The sequence below is a fragment of the Balaenoptera acutorostrata genome, chromosome 11, assembly GCF_949987535.1.
Source record: "Balaenoptera acutorostrata chromosome 11, mBalAcu1.1, whole genome shotgun sequence".
Lineage (NCBI taxonomy): Eukaryota > Metazoa > Chordata > Mammalia > Artiodactyla > Balaenopteridae > Balaenoptera > Balaenoptera acutorostrata.
The window spans coordinates 17,055,097-17,073,892 of record NC_080074.1 but is presented as its reverse complement, the minus strand read 5'-3'; the positions used below and the strand labels follow the sequence as shown (position 1 = coordinate 17,073,892).

Sequence of the window (18,796 nt, the reverse complement as noted above, 5' to 3'; positions counted from 1 at the left end):
TTGTTGTGGAGCACAGGCTCTAGGCGCACAGGCTCAGTAGTTGTGGCTGTCGGGCTTTCGAGCGCAGGCTCAGTAGTTGTGTCGCACAGGCTTAGTTGCCCCGCAGCATGTGGGATCTTCCTGGACCAGGGCTCGAACCCGTGTCCCCTTCATTGGCAGGTGGATTCTTTTTTTTTTTTTTTTTTCCAAACATCTTTATTGAAGTATAATTGCCTTACAATAGTGTGTTAGCATCTGCTTTATAACAAAGTGAATCTGTTATACATATACAATATGTTCCCATTTCTCTTCCCTCTTGCATCTCCCTCCCTCCCACCCTCCCCATCCCACCCCTCTAGGTGGTCACAAAGCACCGAGCTGATATCCCTGTGCTATGCGGCTGCTTCCCACTAGCTATCTATTTTACATTTGGTAGTGTATATATGTCCATGACACTCTCTTACCCTGTCACATCTCACCCCACCCCCTCCCCATATCCTCAAGTCCATTCTCTAGTAGGTCTGTGTCTTTATTCCCGTCTTGCCACTAGGTTCTTCATGGCCTTTTTTTTTTTCCCTTAGATTCCATATATATGTGTTAGCATACTGTATTTGTTTTTCTCTTTCTGACTTACTTCACTCTGTATGACAGACTCTAACTCCATCCACCTCATTACAAATACCTCCATTTCATTTCTTTTTATGGCTGAGTAATATTCCATTGTATATATGTGCCACATCTTCTTTATCCATTCATCTGTCGATGGACATTTAGGTTGCTTCCATGTCCTGGCTATTGTAAATAGAGCTGCAATGAACATTTTGGTACATGACTCTTTTTGACCTATGGTTTTCTCAGGGTATATGCCCAGTAGTGGGATTGCTGGGTCGTATGGTAGTTCTATTTGTAGTTTTTTAAGGAACCTCCATACTGTTCTCCATAGTGGCTGTATCAATTTACATTCCCACCAACAGTGCAAGAGTGTTCCCTTTCCTCCACACCCTCTCCAGCATTTATTGTTTCTAGATTTTTTGATGATGGCCATTCTGACCGGTGTGAGATGATATCTCATTGTAGTTTTGATTTGCATTTCTCTAATGATTAATGATGTTGAGCATTCTTTCATGTGTCTGTAGGCCATCTGTATATCTTCTTTGGAGAAATGTCTATTTAGATCTTCTGCCCATTTTTGGATTGGGTTGTTCGTTTTTTTGTTATTGAGCTGCATGAGCTGCTTGTAAATCTTGGAGATTAATCCTTTGTCAGTTGCTTCATTTGCAAATATTTTCTCCCATTCTGCGGGTTGTCTTTTGGTCTTGTTTATGGTTTCCTTTGCTGTGCAAAAGCTTTTCAGTTTCATTAGGTCCCATTTGTTTATTTGTGTTCTTATTTCCATTTCTCTGGGAGCTGGGTCAAAAAGAATCTTGCTGTGATGTATGTCATAGAGTGTTCTGCCTATGTTTTCCTCTAAGAGTTTGCTAGTGTCTGCCCTTACACTTAGGTCTTTAATCCATTTTGAGTTTATTTTTGTGCATGGTGTCAGGGAGTGTTCTAATTTCATACTTTTACATGTTCCTGTCCAATTTTCCCAGCACCACTTATTGAAGAGGCTGTCTTTTCTCCACTGTATATGCTTGCCTCCTTTATCAAAGATAAGTTGACCATATGTGTGTGGGTTTATCTCTGGGCTTTCTATCCTGTTCCATTGATCTATATTTCTGTTTTTGTGCCAATACCAAACTGTCTTGATTACTGAAGCTTTGTAATATAGTCTGAAGTCAGGGAGCCTGATTCCCCCAGCTCCATTTTTCGTTCTCAAGATTGCTTTGGCTATTCGGGGTCTTTTGTGTTTCCATACAAATTGTGAAATTTTTTGTTCTAGTTCTGTGAAAAATGCCAGTGGTAGTTTGATAGGGATTGCATTGAATCTGTAGATTGCTTTGGGTAGTAGAGACATTTTCACAATGTTGATTCTTCCAATCCAGGAACATGGTATATCTCTCCATCTATTTGTATCATCTTTAATTTCTTTCATCAGTGTCTTATAATTTTCTGCATACAGGTCTTTTGTCTCCTTAGGTAGGTTTATTCCTAGATATTTTATTCTTTTTGTTGCAATGGTAAATGGGAGTGTTTTCTTAATTTCACTTTCAGATTTTTCGTCATTAGTGTATAGAAATGCAAGAGATTTCTGTGCATTAATTTTGTATCCTGCTACTTTACCAAATTCATTGATTAGCTCTAGGAGTTTTCTGGTAGCATCTTTAGGATTCTCTATGTATAGTATCATGTCATCTGCAAATAGTGACAGCTTTACTTCTTCTTTTCCGATTTGGATTCCTTTTATTTCTTTGTCTTCCCTGATTGCTGTGGCTAGGACTTCCAGAACTATGTTGAATAATAGTGGTGAGAGTGGGCAACCTTGTCTTGTTCCTGATCTTAGTGGAAATGGTTTCAGTTTTTCACCATTGAGGACAATGTTGGCTGTGGGTTTGTCATATATGGCCTTTATTATGTTGAGGAAAGTTCCCTCTATGCCTACTTTCTTCAGGGCTTTTATCATAAATGGTTGTTGAATTTTGTCAAAAGCTTTCTCTGCATCTATTGAGATGATCATATGGTTTTTCTCCTTCAATTTGTTAATATGGTGTATCACATTGATTGATTTGCGTATATTGAAGAATCCTTGCATTCCTGGGATAAACCCCACTTGATCATGGTGTATGATCCTTTTAATGTGCTGTTGGATTCTGTTTGCTAGTATTTTGTTGAGGATTTTTGCATCTATGTTCATCAGTGATATTGGCCTGTAGTTTTCTTTCTTTGTGACATCTTTGTCTGGTTTTGGTATCAGGGTGATGGTGGCCTCGTAGAATGAGTTTGGGAGTGTTCCTCCCTCTGCAATATTTTGGAAGAGTTTGAGAAGGATAGGTGTTAGCTCTTCTCTAAATGTTTGATAGAATTCACCTGTGAAGCCATCTGGTCCTGGGCTTTTGTTTGTTGGAAGGTTTTTAATCACAGTTTCAATTTCAGTGCTTGTGATTGGTCTGTTCATATTTTCTATTTCTTCCTGGTTCAGTCTCGGCAGTTTGTGCATTTCTAAGAATCTGTCCATTTCTTCCAGGTTGTCCATTTTATTGGCATATAGTTGCTTGTAGTAATCTCTCATGATCTTTTGTATTTCTGCAGTGTCAGTGGTTACTTCTCCTTTTTCATTTCTAATTCTATTGATCTGAGTCTTCTCCCTTTTTCTCTTGATGAGTCTGGCTAATGGTTTATCAATTTTGTTTATCTTCTCAAAGAACCAGCTTTTAGTTTCATTGATTTTTGCTATTGTTTCCTTCATTTCTTTTTCATTTATTTCTGACCTGATCTTTATAATTTCTTTCCTTCTGCTGGCTTTGGGGTTTTTTTGTTCTTCTTTCTCTAATTGCTTTAGGTGCAAGGTTAGGTTGTTTATTCGAGATGTTGCCTGTTTCTTGAGGTAGGCTTGTATTGCTATAAACTTCCCTCTTAGCACTGCTTTTGCTGTGTCCCATAGGTTTTGGGTCGTCGTGTCTCCATTGTCATTTGTTTCTAGGTATTTTTTGATTTCCCCTTTGATTTCTTCAGTAATCACTTCGTTATTAAGTAATGTATTGTGTAGCCTCCATGTGTTTGTATTTTTTACAGATCTTTTCCTGTAATTGATATCTAGTCTCATAGCGTTGTGGTCGGAAAAGATACTTGATACGATTTCAATTTTCTTAAATTTACCAAGGCTTGATTTGTGACCCAAGATATGATCTATCCTGGAGAATGTTCCATGAGCACTTGAGAAAAATGTGTATTCTGTTGTTTTTGGGTGGAATGTCCTATAAATATCAATTAAGTCCATATTGTTTAATGTATCATTTAAAGCTTGTGTTTCCTTATTTATTTTCATTTTGGATGATCTGTCCATTGGTGAAAGTGGGGTGTTAAAGTCCCCTACTATGATTGTGTTGCTGTCAATTTCCCCTTTCATGGCTGTTAGTATTTGCCTTATGTATTGAGGTGCTCCTATGTTGGGTGCATAAATATTTACAATTGTTATACCTTCCTCTTGGATCGATCCCTTGATCATTATATAGTGTCCTTCTTTGTCTCTTGTAATAGTCTTTATTTTAAAGTCTATTTTGTCTGATATGAGAATTGCTACTCCAGCTTTCTTTTGATTTCCATTTGCATGGAATATCTTTTTCCATCCCCTCACTTTCAGTCTGTATGTGTCCCTAGGTCTGAAGTGGGTCTCTTGTAGACAGCATATATATGGGTCTTGTTTTTGTATCCATTCAGCCAGCCTGTGTCTTTTGGTGGGAGCATTTAATCCATTTACATTCAAGGTAATTATCGATATGTATGTTCCTATTCCCATTTTCTTAAATGTATTGGGTTTGTTATTGTAGGTGTTTTCCTTCTCTTGTGTTTCTTGCCTAGAGAATTTCCTTTAGCATTTGTTGTAAAGCTGGTTTGGTGGTGCTGAACTCTCTCAGCTTTTGCTTGTCTGTAAAGGTTTTAATTTCTCCATCGAATCTGAATGAGATCCTTGCTGGGTAGAGTAATCTTGGTTGTAGGTTTTTCTCCTTCATGACTTTAAGTATATCCTGCCACTCCCTTCTGGCTTGCAGAGTTTCTGCTGAGAGATCAGATGTTAACCTTATGGGGATTCCCTTGTGTGTTATTTGTTTTTTTTCCCTTGCTGCCTTTAATATGTTTTCCTTATATTTAATTTTTGACAGTTTGATTAATATGTGTCTTGGCGTGTTCCTCCTTGGGTTTATCCTGTATGGGACTCTCTGTGCTTCCAGGACTTGATTAACTATTTCCTTTCCCATATTAGGGAAGTTTTCAACTATAATCTCTTCAAAAATTTTCTCAGTCCCTTTCTTTTTCTCTTCTTCTTCTGGTACCCCTATAATTCGAATGTTGGCACGTTTAATGTTGTCCCAGAGGTCCCTGAGACTGTCCTCAGTTCTTTTCATTCTTTTTTCTTTATCCTGCTCTGTAGTAGTTATTTCCACCGTTTTATCTTCCAGGTCACTTATCCTTTCTTCTGCCTCAGTTATTCTACTATTGATCCCATCTAGAGTATTTTTAATTTCATTTATTGTGTTTTTCATCATTGCTTGGTTCCTCTTTAGTTCTTCTACATCCTTGTTAAATGTTTCTTGCATTTTGTCTATTCTGTTTCCAAGATTTTGGATCATCCTTACTATCATTATTCTGAATTCTTTTTCAGGTAGACTACCTATTTCCTCTTCATTTGTTAAGTCCAGTGTGTTTTGAGCCTGCTCCTTCATCTGCTGTGTGTTTTTCTGTCGTCTCATTTTGCCTATCTTACTGTGTTTGGGGTCTCCTTTTCACAGGCTGCAGGTTCGTAGTTCCCGTTGTTTTTGGTATCTGTCTCCAGTGGCTAAGGTTGGTTCAGTGGGTTGTGTAGGCTTCCTGGTGGAGGGAACTAGTGCCTGAGTTCTGGTGGATGAGGCTAGATCTTGTCTTTCTGGTGGGCACGTCCACGTCTGGTGGTGTATTTTGTGGTGTCTGTGGCCTTATTATGATTTTAGGCAGCCTCTCTGCCAATGGATGGGGTTGTGTTCCTGTCTAGCTAGTTGTTTGGCATAGGATGTCCAGCACTGTAGCTTGCTGGTCGTCGAGTGAAGCTGGGTCTTGATGTTGAGATGGAGATCTCTGGGAGATTTTTGCCGTTTGGTATTATGTGGAGCTGGGAGGTCTCTTGTGGACCAGTGTTCTGAAGTTGGCTCTCCCACCTCAGAGGCACGGCCCTGATGCCTGGCTGGAGCACCAAGAGCCTTTCGTCCACACGGCTCAGAGTAAAAGGGAGAAAAAATAGAAAGAAAGAAAGAAAGAGGCTATAATATAGTGAAGTAAAATAAAGCTATTGTAAAGCAAAGCTATACAGACAAAATCTCACCCAGAAGCATATACATATACACTCACAAAAAAAAGGAAAAGGGGAAAAATTAATATCTCCTGCTCCCAAAGTCCACCTCCTGAATTTGGGCTGATTCGTTGTCTATTCAGGTATTCAGTAGATGCAGGTACATCACGTTGTTTGTGGAGTTTTAATCCGCTGCTTCTGAGGCTGCTGGGAGAGATTTCCCCTTCTCTTCCCTGTTCGCACAGCTCCTGGGGTTCAGCTTTGGATTTGGACCCGCCTCTGCGTGTAGGTCGCCTGAGGGCGTCTGTTCCCCGCCCAGACAGGACGGGGTTAAAGGAGCAGCTGCTTCGGGGGCTCTGGCTCACCCAGACCGCGGGGAGGGAGCGGTACGGAGGAGGCGGGGCGAGCCTGCGGCGGCCGAGGCCGGCGTGACGTTGCACCAGCTCGAGGCGCGCAGTGCGTTCTCCCGGGGATGTTGTCCCCGGATCCCGGGACCCTGGCAGTGGCGGGCTGCACAGGCTCCCGGGAGGGGAGGTGTGGAGAGTGACCTGTGCTCACACACAGGCTTTTTGGAGGCGGCAGCAGCAGCCCCAGCGTCTCACGCCCGTCTCTGGGGTCCGCGCTGATCGCCGTGGCTTGCGCCCTTCCCTGGAGTTCGTTTAGGTGGCGCTCTGAATCCCCTCTCCTTGCGCGCAGCGAAACAAAGAGGCAAGAAAAAGTCTCTTGCCTCTTCGGCAGCTGCAGACCTTTTCCCGGTCTCCCTCCCGGCTAGCTGTGGTGCGCCAACCCCTTCAGGCTGTGTTCACGCCGCCAGCCCCAGTCCTCTCCCTGCGATCCGACCGCAGCCCGAGCCTCAGCTCCCAGCCCTGCCCGCCCCGGGGGGGGGGAGCAGACAAGCCTCTCGGGCTGGTGAGCGCCGCTCGGCGCCGAGCCTCTGTGCGGGAGTCTCTCCGATTTTCCCTCTGCGCCCCTGTTGCTGTGGGATCCGCGCTGATAGCCGCGGCTCGTGCCCTTCTCTGGAGTTCGTTTAGGCGGCGCTCTGAATCCCCTCTCCTTGCCCGCCGCGAAACAAAGAGGCAAGAAAAAGTCTCTTGCCTCTTCGGCAGCTGCAGACTTTTTCCCGGACTTCTTCCGGGCTAGCTGTGGTGCGCCAACCCCCCCAGGCTGTGTTCACGCCGCCAGCCCCAGTCCTCTCCCTGCGATCCGACCGAAGCCCGAGCCTCAGCTCCCAGCCCCGCCCGCCCCGGCGGGGGAGCAGACAAGCCTCTCGGGCTGGTGAGTGCTGCTCAGTGCCGAGCCTCTGTGCGGGAACCTCTCCGCTTTGCCCTCCGCACCTCTGTGGCTGCGCTCTCCTCCGAGGCTCTGAAGCTTCCCCCCTCCGCCCTCCGCAGTCTCCGCCCGCGAAGGGGCTCCTAGTGCGTGGAAACCTTTCCTCCTTCACGGCTCCCTCCCACTGGTGCAGGTGCCGTCCCTATTCTTTTGTCTCTGTTATTTCTTTTTTCTTTTGCCCTACCCAAGTACGGGGGGAGTTTCTTGCCTTTTTGGAGGTCGGACGTTTTCTGCCAGCGTTCAGTGGGTGTTCTGTAGGAGCAGTTCCACGTGTAGGAGTATTTCTACTGTATCTGTGGGAAGGAATGTGATCTCCGCGTCTTACTCTTCCGCCATCTTCTCTATCCTCCGGCAGGTGGATTCTTAACCACTGCACCACCAGGGAAGCCCCAGCAGAGGAATTTGAAACTTATGGCACTGACATCTCCAGCAAACACTAAACACTGCCCAATTTGTAGCCAGATTAACATGAATCCTCAGACTAAAGCCCTGTTTACCTCAGTTCCTATTGCCTGATACATCATATCCAGCTTTCTAGAAAAAATTACAAGGCATGCTAAAAGGCAAGGAAAAACATAGTCTGGATAGTCAAAGTAAACATCAAAACCAGACTGAGATATAACACAGATTTGGGGATTATCAGAGAGATGATCAAGGTCAACATCAACAATAGTAAATCATGTTGATAGTATGTCGCCTTGATACAGTGTGATGAAAATGGTGCTTTTCTCTGTGGTCCTCGTCCCAAAAGCATGTAGCTCCAGTCTAACCTGAGGGAAACATTATATATAACCACAGTGAGGGACATTCTACAAAATACCCTACAAAATCCTCTTCAAAACTCTCAAGGTCATCAAAAAGAGGAAAAGTCTGAGAAACTCTCACAGTCCGGAGGAATCTAAGGAGACTTGCCTATGAAATGTGATGTGGATCCTGGATGCACTCCTAGAACAGAAAAAGGAACTTACATGAAAACTAAGGAAATCTGAGTAAAGAGTGTACTTTCGTTAATAATTTATGAGCATTGCTTCATTAATTGTATCAAATGCACCATACTAATATGTTAAAAATAGGGGGAACTGGCTGTGGGGTATATGGGAACTGTCTACCATTTTTACAATTTTTCTGTAAACCTAAAACTGTTCTAAAAATAAGGTTTATTTCCCTGGTACAGGCAGATCCTGGTGATGACCAATGAATCCACTAAAGAAAAGTACATTTTCAGCCTCATCCTGTTGCCAACCAGCAGTAGCCCTTTCAGAGGAAAGCTTACTTCCAGTTTCCTGTGTCCTTTCCTATTCTGTTTGAATCCCTTTTGCTTCTCCAATAGCAGCCATGAAGTGTCACACCGGGGAAGTTGCCTGGATTACATTCTGATGACGTGTGGGGCTCAGGAAGTTGGGGGTGAGGAGGCGAGCAGGACCAGCTCCAGCATCTCTTCATGACAAGTCTGTTGGCTGTGGCCGTTTTCCCAGCCATGAGCCTCAGCTGAAGCTCTTCTGTCCTCTGATCCCAATTTATTTTCCAAAGTTAAAGGCTTAGTCTTTGTGTCTGGAAAGCAATTTGGATATTCACGGTGGCTAAAGCTATCCAGAGGAAAACTAAAAAGTCACCATGAGGTAATGAGGCCAGACTATTGGGTGTCTCATATCCTGGCTCCAAATGCAGATGTAAAAGGGGAGCCCAGAGAGGATTTCAACAATGGCAGCAATTGTTGGAATAAGTGACAGTGGCCCATGGTGACTTAGAGGCCAACACCTATTTGGATGTGTGAGATCTGGTATTTTCAAAAATCAGTCACATTCTGTATTGTCATCTCTGGTACTTTCAATGTGGTGGATGTGGGGAGTTGAGAGGATCACCATGGCCACAGCCCAGTTAATTTCCTATCACACTGTTACGTCTCTTCCTAGGTCTGGTTCAACAAAGGGTCCTAAATCCTAATGAATCCTATTCTTTTTGAAGGAGTAACACTACTATTTTTAGTGAATGTTATGGACCGGATTAATGGTGGGTCCACTGGATTCTGCATCCTAATTGCTATCCTATCTGCCCCTTCTACCTCCATCTCAACAGACCCGTCTCAGACTCTCCACTATTTTTTCTATACTAATGCAATCCTTTCTTTATTGGTCTCTGTGTTTAGTCTCACTCTGTTCCCAACTCAATCCATTCTTCATACTTCTTCCAAAGTCAGATTTTAAAGATACAATAGAAATAGACACTGACATTTTACTTATATAATTAATATTCCCTGGTGCCTTTCAAGGTGTATGAAGATATCGATGTTGGCAAGTCTTTTTTTGCCGAGTGAGGTGATGGCGGTGCATGAGAAAGAGGAAGAGAGAGTGAGACAGAGGAGGAGGGGAGTGTGATTCTTCAGTAAAGACCTGGGGTCAGAGGAAACAAAAGGCTTTGCAGGAAAGTGGTCCTGAGAGAGATGGGGACCCTGCTGGCAGCCAGTGAGGGACTGGGGGATGGGGACATTGTGAGGTTATGTGCACCCTTGACTGTGACTCCCTCTGCAGTCTTGCACCTAAGACCTTCAGCTGTTTTAGAGATGCAGAAATCTCTACATTGTACAAAATCCATATTTCTCCCTAATGTTTTGTGGAGGGCATTGTTCTTTGGGGGCAATGTGTGGAAGCACTGAGTTATGCTACAAGAATGGCATGGAGCAAACAAACAAAAAACCAAGGCAGGATGCAGATCAGCCAATTTGCATAATGGACAAATCCAATCTCCCTGCTTCTCTGATGAAGTCTTCCATGGATCCGCATCCCCCATGCGGTGGTCGTGAGGACCTGGAACACTTTTAGCATGGAATACAAGATCCTTCCTTCTCTGGTCTCCACATACCTGTTCAACTATGCCTTCTAAGCGACAAAACACACACACACACACACACACACACAACTTACACCCAGAACGCTGAGCTGTAATTCTAGCAAAGACTGTCATGATGGCCCTGTCTACTGTGTTCTTCCCCTGCCCTTGTTTAGCTGGAAAATGCCTCCTTCTCATCCCCAAGCATGCTTAGGATCCCCCTCCTCTGGGCTCCCATTTTGTCTTGAAGATACACACTTTTATTATGTCATCACACTGTTTTATAGTTGTGTATTTACACACCTGTCTCCCTGACATGACCATAAGCTCCTTAAATTCAGACTTAGTCGTATCTCTGTAAAGTATTTCTAGCACCTAGCAAAAGGCCAGGCATTTAGTCTTATGTGTGATGAATGTTTACCTTCTACGGCTTATAAGTGTCCTATAGGGAAGTTACCATAATAACTAGCTGGTCAGAGAGGAGAAAAATTTTCATTGGTTCTCTAAAATCTTGCACAATATGTGTCATTTTGTCTTCATAAAGTCTGTTACTATGGTGAGCCTCAATAAACCGTGACTCCCAGCACTTAAGTCTCTGTGTCAGCCTTTCCAACAATGACTCTGGGCTTGGCCATATGACTAGCTTTGGCCTATAGAAAATTGGCAAGCATGACGGAAAAGTGGTTGCTTGGTAAGTGCTTGCACATTGGGTTGGCCAACTTGGAACGCTCTTTCTTGGTACCAGGTACCATATTATGAGGAAACTCAAGCAGCCATGTGGAGAGGCCCATGTAGAGAGGCCCATGTAGAGAAGACCAAAGCCACTGGATGATAGTCTCAGCTGAGCTCCCAGCTAGTGACCGTCACCCACTGCTAGCCATGTGAGTTAGACATCTAGACCTTCTAGCCCTCCCAGTACCCCAGCCATTGCTACGTGAGGCAGAAGAACCACATGGTTGATCTATAGAATTGTAAGAAGTAGTAAATTGTTGTTGTTTTAAGACACTAAATTTTTCAATGCCAGACATTTCATATAATTGGAATAACGTGATATGTAGTCTTTTGTGACTTCATGCTATAGCACGTTTTCAAAGTTCATTCATGCTGTAGTACGTTTTTAAGTTCATTTAGCTATAGCATGTACTAATACTGCATTTCTTTTTATCACTGAGTAATATTCCATTGTATGGATATATCACACTTTGTTTATTCATTCTTCAGTTGATGGCATTTGTGTTGTTTCCACCTTTTAGCTATTACGAACCATGTTGCTGTGAACAATTGTATACAAGATTTTGTGTTCACATCTGTTATTATTTCCCTTGGGTATATGAGTAAATACTAAGAGTGGAAATTTTGGGTTAAATGGTAACTCCAAAGTGGCTGCATCATTTCACATTCCCAACATCACCCTCTCTTTACAGATGCAGAAACTCATATTACAGAAAAGTGAGGTTGGTATTCTGTGATGATCCTGCATTCAAAGGACAATTTGAATTGCTGGCATTGGAAAAAGAGCCATTGGAAGTAGCAGGAGAAGGAAAAACCATCATCATACAACTGGTAGAAAGAAGGTCAGTGTGAAAATAATCACAGGCAGCAGAAAGGTAAATTACAATAATTATTGAAGAGAGGTTTTTAGGAAGATATGTGGTGATTCTTAGAAATCTCAGGGAGAGAGGTGGTGGAAGAAACCAGATTGCAATGGTGACAGGTTAAGAGTGTGTGGGCAGCATGTTTTTGGCATTTGGCTGTGATGAAAAGAGAAGGAATCACCCTTACGGTGAAGGGGACGTGAACATGTCTGTGGAGACAAGAAGCCAGAGTGATTGAGATGCAGATAAAGCTGAGAATGCAGTGAAACACCATATTGGAAAAACTGAGGAAAGCACAGGGTCAGACAGAAGGGAAACCTAGTTCTCTTTGGCCAGGGGTGGGAGGAGAGAGGGGTGAGTACAAATGAGAGTGATTTGGGGGATATGTTCAGGTCTGATGACCTTGTCTAGAATTTTCTATGTTGAGAGGCTCAGAAGACCTAAGAAAGTACTAGGACTTAAGCTGCGTTCCCTCCCTCCCTCTCCTCCCCCCACACCTCCATCCCTAGCAAATCACCTGCAGGGGGAAGCTGAACCCTAGGCAGGCCTGTCCCCTTGTCCTCACAGCAGTTTCCAATGCAAATGATAAAAGGATACTGAGGGCATTCAGTCTTTCAGCCTTTCCTTCAAGGAAGATTTCAGTCTTGAGCCAAGTACGTAGAGTTCAAAGTGAGTTTTCTGGGGGCTTTCTGGATTCTGAGTATTCATTATAGTATTCATGGAAGCTAGGTTTTCAGAGGATGCCAGTAAATGCAGATTCCTGGGCTATAAAGCATCAGCTTAAAAGAACCTTCTAAACTGCCATTAATCATGCTTGTTCTTTAGTATATTTATTATACATTACATTTTTCCTTCATAGCCTCCCAAAGCTTTCCTAATTGAAAAGCCAGGAAATAGTTCATTGTTTCTTAAAAGCGGAAGTGATAGCGCTTACAGTAAGTCTCTGCCATTCCAGTTAATAGCTCTGATGTATAAAACCTGCTGGAGCTTTCCTCACAGGGAGAAGAAAAACCCCACTGCATGTACTAGCAGCAAGTTTGCCACAGCGCCTGCTGATAGCAGAGGTATTTTAATAAAACCCAGCATAGAAACGCAGGTTTTGTTACACTGACTCCAACTGATAATTAGCTGCAAAAGTTTGACAATCTCAGGAAAAAGGGATGCCGTTTCTCATCTAGATTACCAATTCTGGGGGTGGTGAGGGGCGGAGAAATCTGTGCTTTCAAGTAAAATGAGAGCCTTTGCTGTGGAACGTTAGGACATCTCCGGGGCCCAGTGAGCACCACTTCCCAGCAGCTCAAACCATTTAGATTGGCCTGCGTCTTCCCCCTGCAGAAAACGATGGCCTAGCCCAGGGTCACTTACTGTTCTGCATGGGGTCCCCCAGAGTTCAGAGACAAGAACATGGACCATTGCATGAATAACTTCCTCCATTTCTACAGCCCTTGCTTGCATCCAAGACTTCTGTTGCTGTCCTTGCGTTGCTTTGTTTTGTTTTAATCACAACTGATGGGAGAGGCAAGACAGGTGTGTTTACCTGAAGTTCAGGGAGGTGAAGGGATTTTTCCTAAAGTCACATAGGTTCAGGAGGAAGAGAGATGGTTCCAAGTTTCTTGGCAACATTATCCAGAAATCTGCCCATCAGACCACACCCGGCAGGTAGAGTTTAAAAGCCAGTAGCCCCATTTTTGTGTGTGCTTTTAAAGATGAAGGACCAACAGAATGGCTTGAGTATCTGTTGGGCAGGAGGGGATTTCATGTGAAAGACACATTTAACATGGTTAGTGCAACAGTGGGTTAAATCCATTTCACCTACCTTCACTAATCAAGGTCGTTCTAAGACTTGCACATCTTCCACGTGTCACATACCCTTAACAGTAAGATATTTGCCCAAGTTGTTTTCTAGGAACTTGGAGTCAGCTGAGCCTAGTTCGAGCCGAGCGGGTTAAGAGTGGATAGTTAAGACTGGATAGGACCACCAGTGTTTCAACTGGGCATGCACGAGTGTCCGCTGGGTGACCTCTGGGAATGAGAGGACCAAAAACTCCACCCTCAGAAGGTGAGGAGGCCTGTAGCTGAGTTACACCTGCCCAGAACTACAATCAGTGCACCTTTTTTCCAGTCACCTTTCCCCATGCTCCCCACGCCTCAGGCCACCCTGCTTCTTTATTCATTATCCCACAAATACCTGAGTCCCTTGCCTTCTCAGAGGCGGATCTGAGATTTGTTCTCTCCATTTCCTTGCTTAGCTGCCTTTCAAATAAGCCCTCTCTTTGCTGCAAACCTGCCGTCTCAGTGTTTTGGCTCGCTGTGCATGCCTTGGGGCAAAACAAACCTGGTGACTTGGGGCTTCTGCTGAGTTCCTGACCTCTTGCCAATATCTCCCTGCCTAGCTGTTCCTCTGTAACCACCACCGCCAACTGACCTTTTCCCTTGAGTTTTTCAAAATCCCGTCCATACAAGGAGATTCTGTATAGTATAATTTAAATGAATATTTGGAGGCGATGCCCAAGTGTAAGGACTGTATTCCCAGAAGCAATAAAAATCGAACAGCTCTTTTCAAAATCCCCCCAGCCAGCATGCTCCTGCTGGTCCAAATGATGTGTAAATTAGAAAAACAAGCTCGTTTTCCTTGAGACTTTTATTACCATCTGCTGAGAAATTGTTTTATAACTATATGAACGGGAGGTTGATAACCTCTTCCTAGAGTCGTGCAATGCACAGTTGTCACAACTGGAAACAACAGCCATTCCTGCCATTGGGAGCGTCCCAGTGGACTCTTCTTGGTGCCAAGTCTTTCTGCATCTTGCTGCCTCACTCTCTCTCCCCCCTGCCCCCAACCCTGTTTCCTCCTTTAATCTGCCTCAGGTTTCTTCTATTCTAGGTCCCTTTACTCTCTTCTTTTTGAGATTCCTTGGAAACAGTTATAAATCTTACTTGATTGTACACTAGCAGCACATAAATTCTTACTTTATTTTAATATTTAATATTTTACCTCTCTTGCCTACTCATCCCACCCCTGGCCCAAGGGTAACTCTTCTTAACTGGGATGGCCCATCATGGTATTTTGCTATTAATTCCCTGAGGATTTCTGCTTTCAGTTTTTACATCAACTTTCTTTCCCCTCCTTTTCACATTAAAAAAAAAAAAAGACTTGGTTGATCTCTTTGCTATAATCCCCATAGCACCTCCTAGCTCTCCTTTAAAAATCTACATAGTATAGACCTGGCATATAGTGGATATGCATTAAGTATTTGCCAATGGAATATTTATGATCAAGTGTATAGTGCTATGTAGTTTTGGTTTTGAGGATATATTAGATTGTGAGCTAATATCAGAATTCTTGGTGTGTGCTTAGCAAAGTGCTGAGCTCCCAGTGGATGCTCAAAAGATACTTGTTAAATGAATCTCCATCAACAAAATAACCTGTTTTCTACTTAACCCAGGGAAATCTATGGAGCTAAGCACCATGATATTAAACAGAAATAGTGCAGGGGGTCATTTTGGTTCTTTAGGTTATCATGGTTGATGAAGTCATTCATGGGATGAAGTTCTTTATAATGGAAACAACTCTATAACATGTTAGTCCCTTCGGTGGATACATCACAACTTAAAACTCATTTCAAGAACATTATTTTCATATCTTCGCCTCAGAATCCTATGAAATAGATACTACCTGTCCCTGTCCTCTGTCATCCCACTTTACAGATGAGGAAACTAAGGCCCAGAGAGATTTAAGCCACTTGGTTTGGCTCACATACACAGTAATTGATGAACAAGAACGTGAACAGAAATCTACAAACGCCACGTCTCCTACATGTTCTGCTACATCACAGCTTCCCTGGTTCGGAAGCAGAGCAACATGACTCCAAAGTTCTCTTTCCAGTGTAGATGTTTTAAAAATATGTTCTTTGGCAAAAGCATGAAACATATTACTCAATACCAATACCAGTCTTCAGTCTAGAATCCAGACCATGAAGTGTGCACACGACATACTTTGAAAGAGGCCTCATAAAAACACAAAGTCGGAATTGTCTCTAAGGATTTTCGCTAAGTAGACTGAATCTAGGGGGGAAAATGAAACCTTTTCCCAGGGCTTCACAGGAGTGGGGACTAAACGACTGAGAGCTTGTGAGAAATAACGGATACGTTAAAAAATGTTGGATTCGAAATAGAAGAATGGTAAAGAGTTTAAAAAAAAACACAAAAATAAAAATGGTACATTTGGAATATATTTTAGAATCACATAGTTTTAGGGCTGCAAGGGACCAGAAGAAGCATCTCTAACCCTAACTCCCTTCTTTTGACAAAAAGAAGCAACATTTTGAGTCACAACCAGGATCAGCTTCATAATTTGTGGGACCCAGGATAAAGTGAAAATGGGGGGCCCTTGTTCAAAAATTATTAAAAATTTCAAAGTGGTGACCGAAGGTTGTTAAACCAAGTGTGAGACTCTTCTACATGTGGGGATGTGTATGGCTACCGCACAGGTCACACACCTACGAAGCCAGTCCCGGTCATGATATTATTAATACCAATACTTTACATGTACATGGCACTTTACAGTTTACACAGCCTTTTCACTGGTAGCTACTTTGAGTTTCGTAATAGCTCAGTGGAGTAGATTGAGTTACCTTTATTTTAAAACATTCTCCCCCCCAGGAATGAATTTACCAACCATGACATTCTGAGTGACTAAAATGATCCTATGCCCTTCGCACCATTTATGTTTCATTTCATGATGTTAGCAGCTTCTTTTAGATTAAACAGGAAGCAGTTAATTTGCTCATGGATGTTCAGTCAACAAACACTTCAGCACCTGCTATGAGCCAAGCACTTTGCTAAGCATTTCAGACAAGTGACGTGAACTTCACAGTAACTCAGTGAAGCGTGACTCATCATTCCCAAAGTACTGATGAGCACTGAGAATCAGAGACGTAAAGTTAGACGTTCAAGGTCACAGATTAGTTAATGACATCATCGGGACTAGAATATTGGTTGCCAAACTGTTCTGTGGTATTAAAGTCTCTAAAATGAGATACGAATGTAAATCTCAAATTGTCTGCTAAAGAGATTAAATTCAAATCGGAGTAAATTGCTATTCTCCTTTGCTACCTCTTTTCTCTCTCTTTCTTCTGCTTCAGTTTCTACTGTAGAAAGTATAGGAGTCTAAAGATGAAAGATTCATACGTTTTAGGAGCTTGCCTAGTAAATGATTAGAAGTACATTAAACGACTGTTATATATAGGATGGATAAACAACAAGGTTCTACTGTATAGCACAGGGAACTGTAATCAATATCCTGTGATAAACCATAATGGAAAAGAATATGAAAAAGAATATATATATGTATAACTGAATCACTTTGCTGTACAGCAGAAATTAATACAACATTGTAAATCAACTGTACTTCAATAACATTTTTTTTAAAAGAAGAAGTACGTGAAATGACCTGAGCCCTGGCCTCATTTCAGAGCACCGATTGCTTACTTAATATGCATGAGCTCTTCCATACTTTGAAGCAGCCTTGCAAGTTGGGGGCAAAGCCATATGACTATATCTGGCCAATGGACCACAAACTAAAGTCTCACGTATCATTTCGAGGCTGAAGTATCAACAACTCCTTCATGACTCTTTGGCTCTCTCTCTCTCCAACTCAGTGACCCCAGAAGCCATGTGTTGAGATCGTAGAATCTCAAGATAGAAGCATATTGGCTCCCTGGATCCCCACTTGGAAGGGAGTTTCTCTGGAGAACCATGGGTCTTGCAGTGGACTCTATGTGAGCAAAATACATTTTCATGTGAAAGTCACTGAGATCTGGGGGTTTGTTAACTGCAGCATAACCTAGCATCACCCTGACTAATGTTCAGTGTTGCTCTCATTCTGTCTTGGTTCCCCTTTCCCGTTTTTGACCCTTAGTGTCTGTAATTAACATATACAAAGGCTTTCAGATTTTCTCCTCAAGCTTCTTTTTGTTTTCCTGAAAGCTTCAGACAGCTGGCCAGTTTCTGTTATTTTCAAAGGTTGAGGCCTCAAGCTGTTTGATTTTATGTTAAAAACTAACATGACCCAAAAGGCTGAAGGACTTGAAAGCATCCGTGAGTCAGAGGCTTCAATAATTTCTAGGTCTTTCTAAAACACATTAATTTGGGGAAATTGTGTTTAAACACTAAAATGATAAGCAGATGATTGTCTATCTTACTAGCCTGGGTACTTGTTTCCAGGGAAATTGTAAAAAGGAAAATGTTTCAGTTTATTTTCTTTAGCCAGGGATGGTATAGGAAAAACTGAGACTCTCTAGGCATGATCATAAATCTCACGTTTAAATAGCAATACAAACAATAATTTTTGGAAACAAGATTGTCTGACATGTGATCATCACATAAGTAATGAGACTGACTTATACCCAAAACATATAAAGGGCATGAGTTTTCCTCAGGGAAGTGATCATCCTCAGAGGCTAAGAGCTTTGACCAAAGATATTCCTCCAGGCAGTTAGCAGCTATGATAACTGCTCTCATTCCTTGCTCTGTATGATAATTGTAGCACGTTTTGAGTGGGAAGTATGGGCCTTAGAATCTGAAGAACTACCTGTTGTTAGTGACAGTCCCCAGAGTAAGTAGGCTAACCTCGCTAAGCCTCATTTCTCAGCTGTCAAGTGACGGTAACAATCATCTATCTCATAAACTAATGGCAAGGAGTTAGGGAGATAATTGGTGGAAAGCGCTTAGCCTGGCACAGAGGAAGTGCTCACTAATCAGTAGCTATTATTCTGGAAGACTCTCAGGGATGGAAATTCTTATCTTTTGAGGATGACATTAACGTTTGGAGACAATAGGATGCCACCTGGAGTTAAAGCTGGTGAAACAGGACCGGCCATCAAACTCACCAAACACGGGGCAACTTAAACCAGCAAGAATGTTCTCCTCCTTGGTCTGTCCCTTCCGTGGTGTCAAGGTGGCTGGAAGGAAGTCCATCTCTACAGAGTCTGAATTAGTCCTGGGAAAATAGTTGGGTTTCTAACAGGAAGGAAAAAGGTATTCAAGGCAGTAGTAGCAGCAGAGCAAATTCAGCAACAGATCAGGCAGGGAATAGGATGTGAAATAGTTTGGCTGGAACAAAGTGGAAATGGGGCCAGAGACTTGG

The 18,796-nt window shown here is 42.7% G+C and overlaps 1 long non-coding RNA gene across 1 annotated transcript in view; it reads left to right on the top strand.

Annotated features, from left to right (window-relative positions):
• LOC103003139 (uncharacterized) overlaps window positions 1–18,796 on the top strand; it is a 204,048-nt gene that overhangs the window by 145,589 nt on the left and 39,663 nt on the right. The window contains exon 3 of the long non-coding RNA XR_449624.2: window positions 11,479–11,628. This is a non-coding gene — a long non-coding RNA (uncharacterized LOC103003139). The remainder of the gene's footprint in view (window positions 1–11,478; window positions 11,629–18,796) is intronic.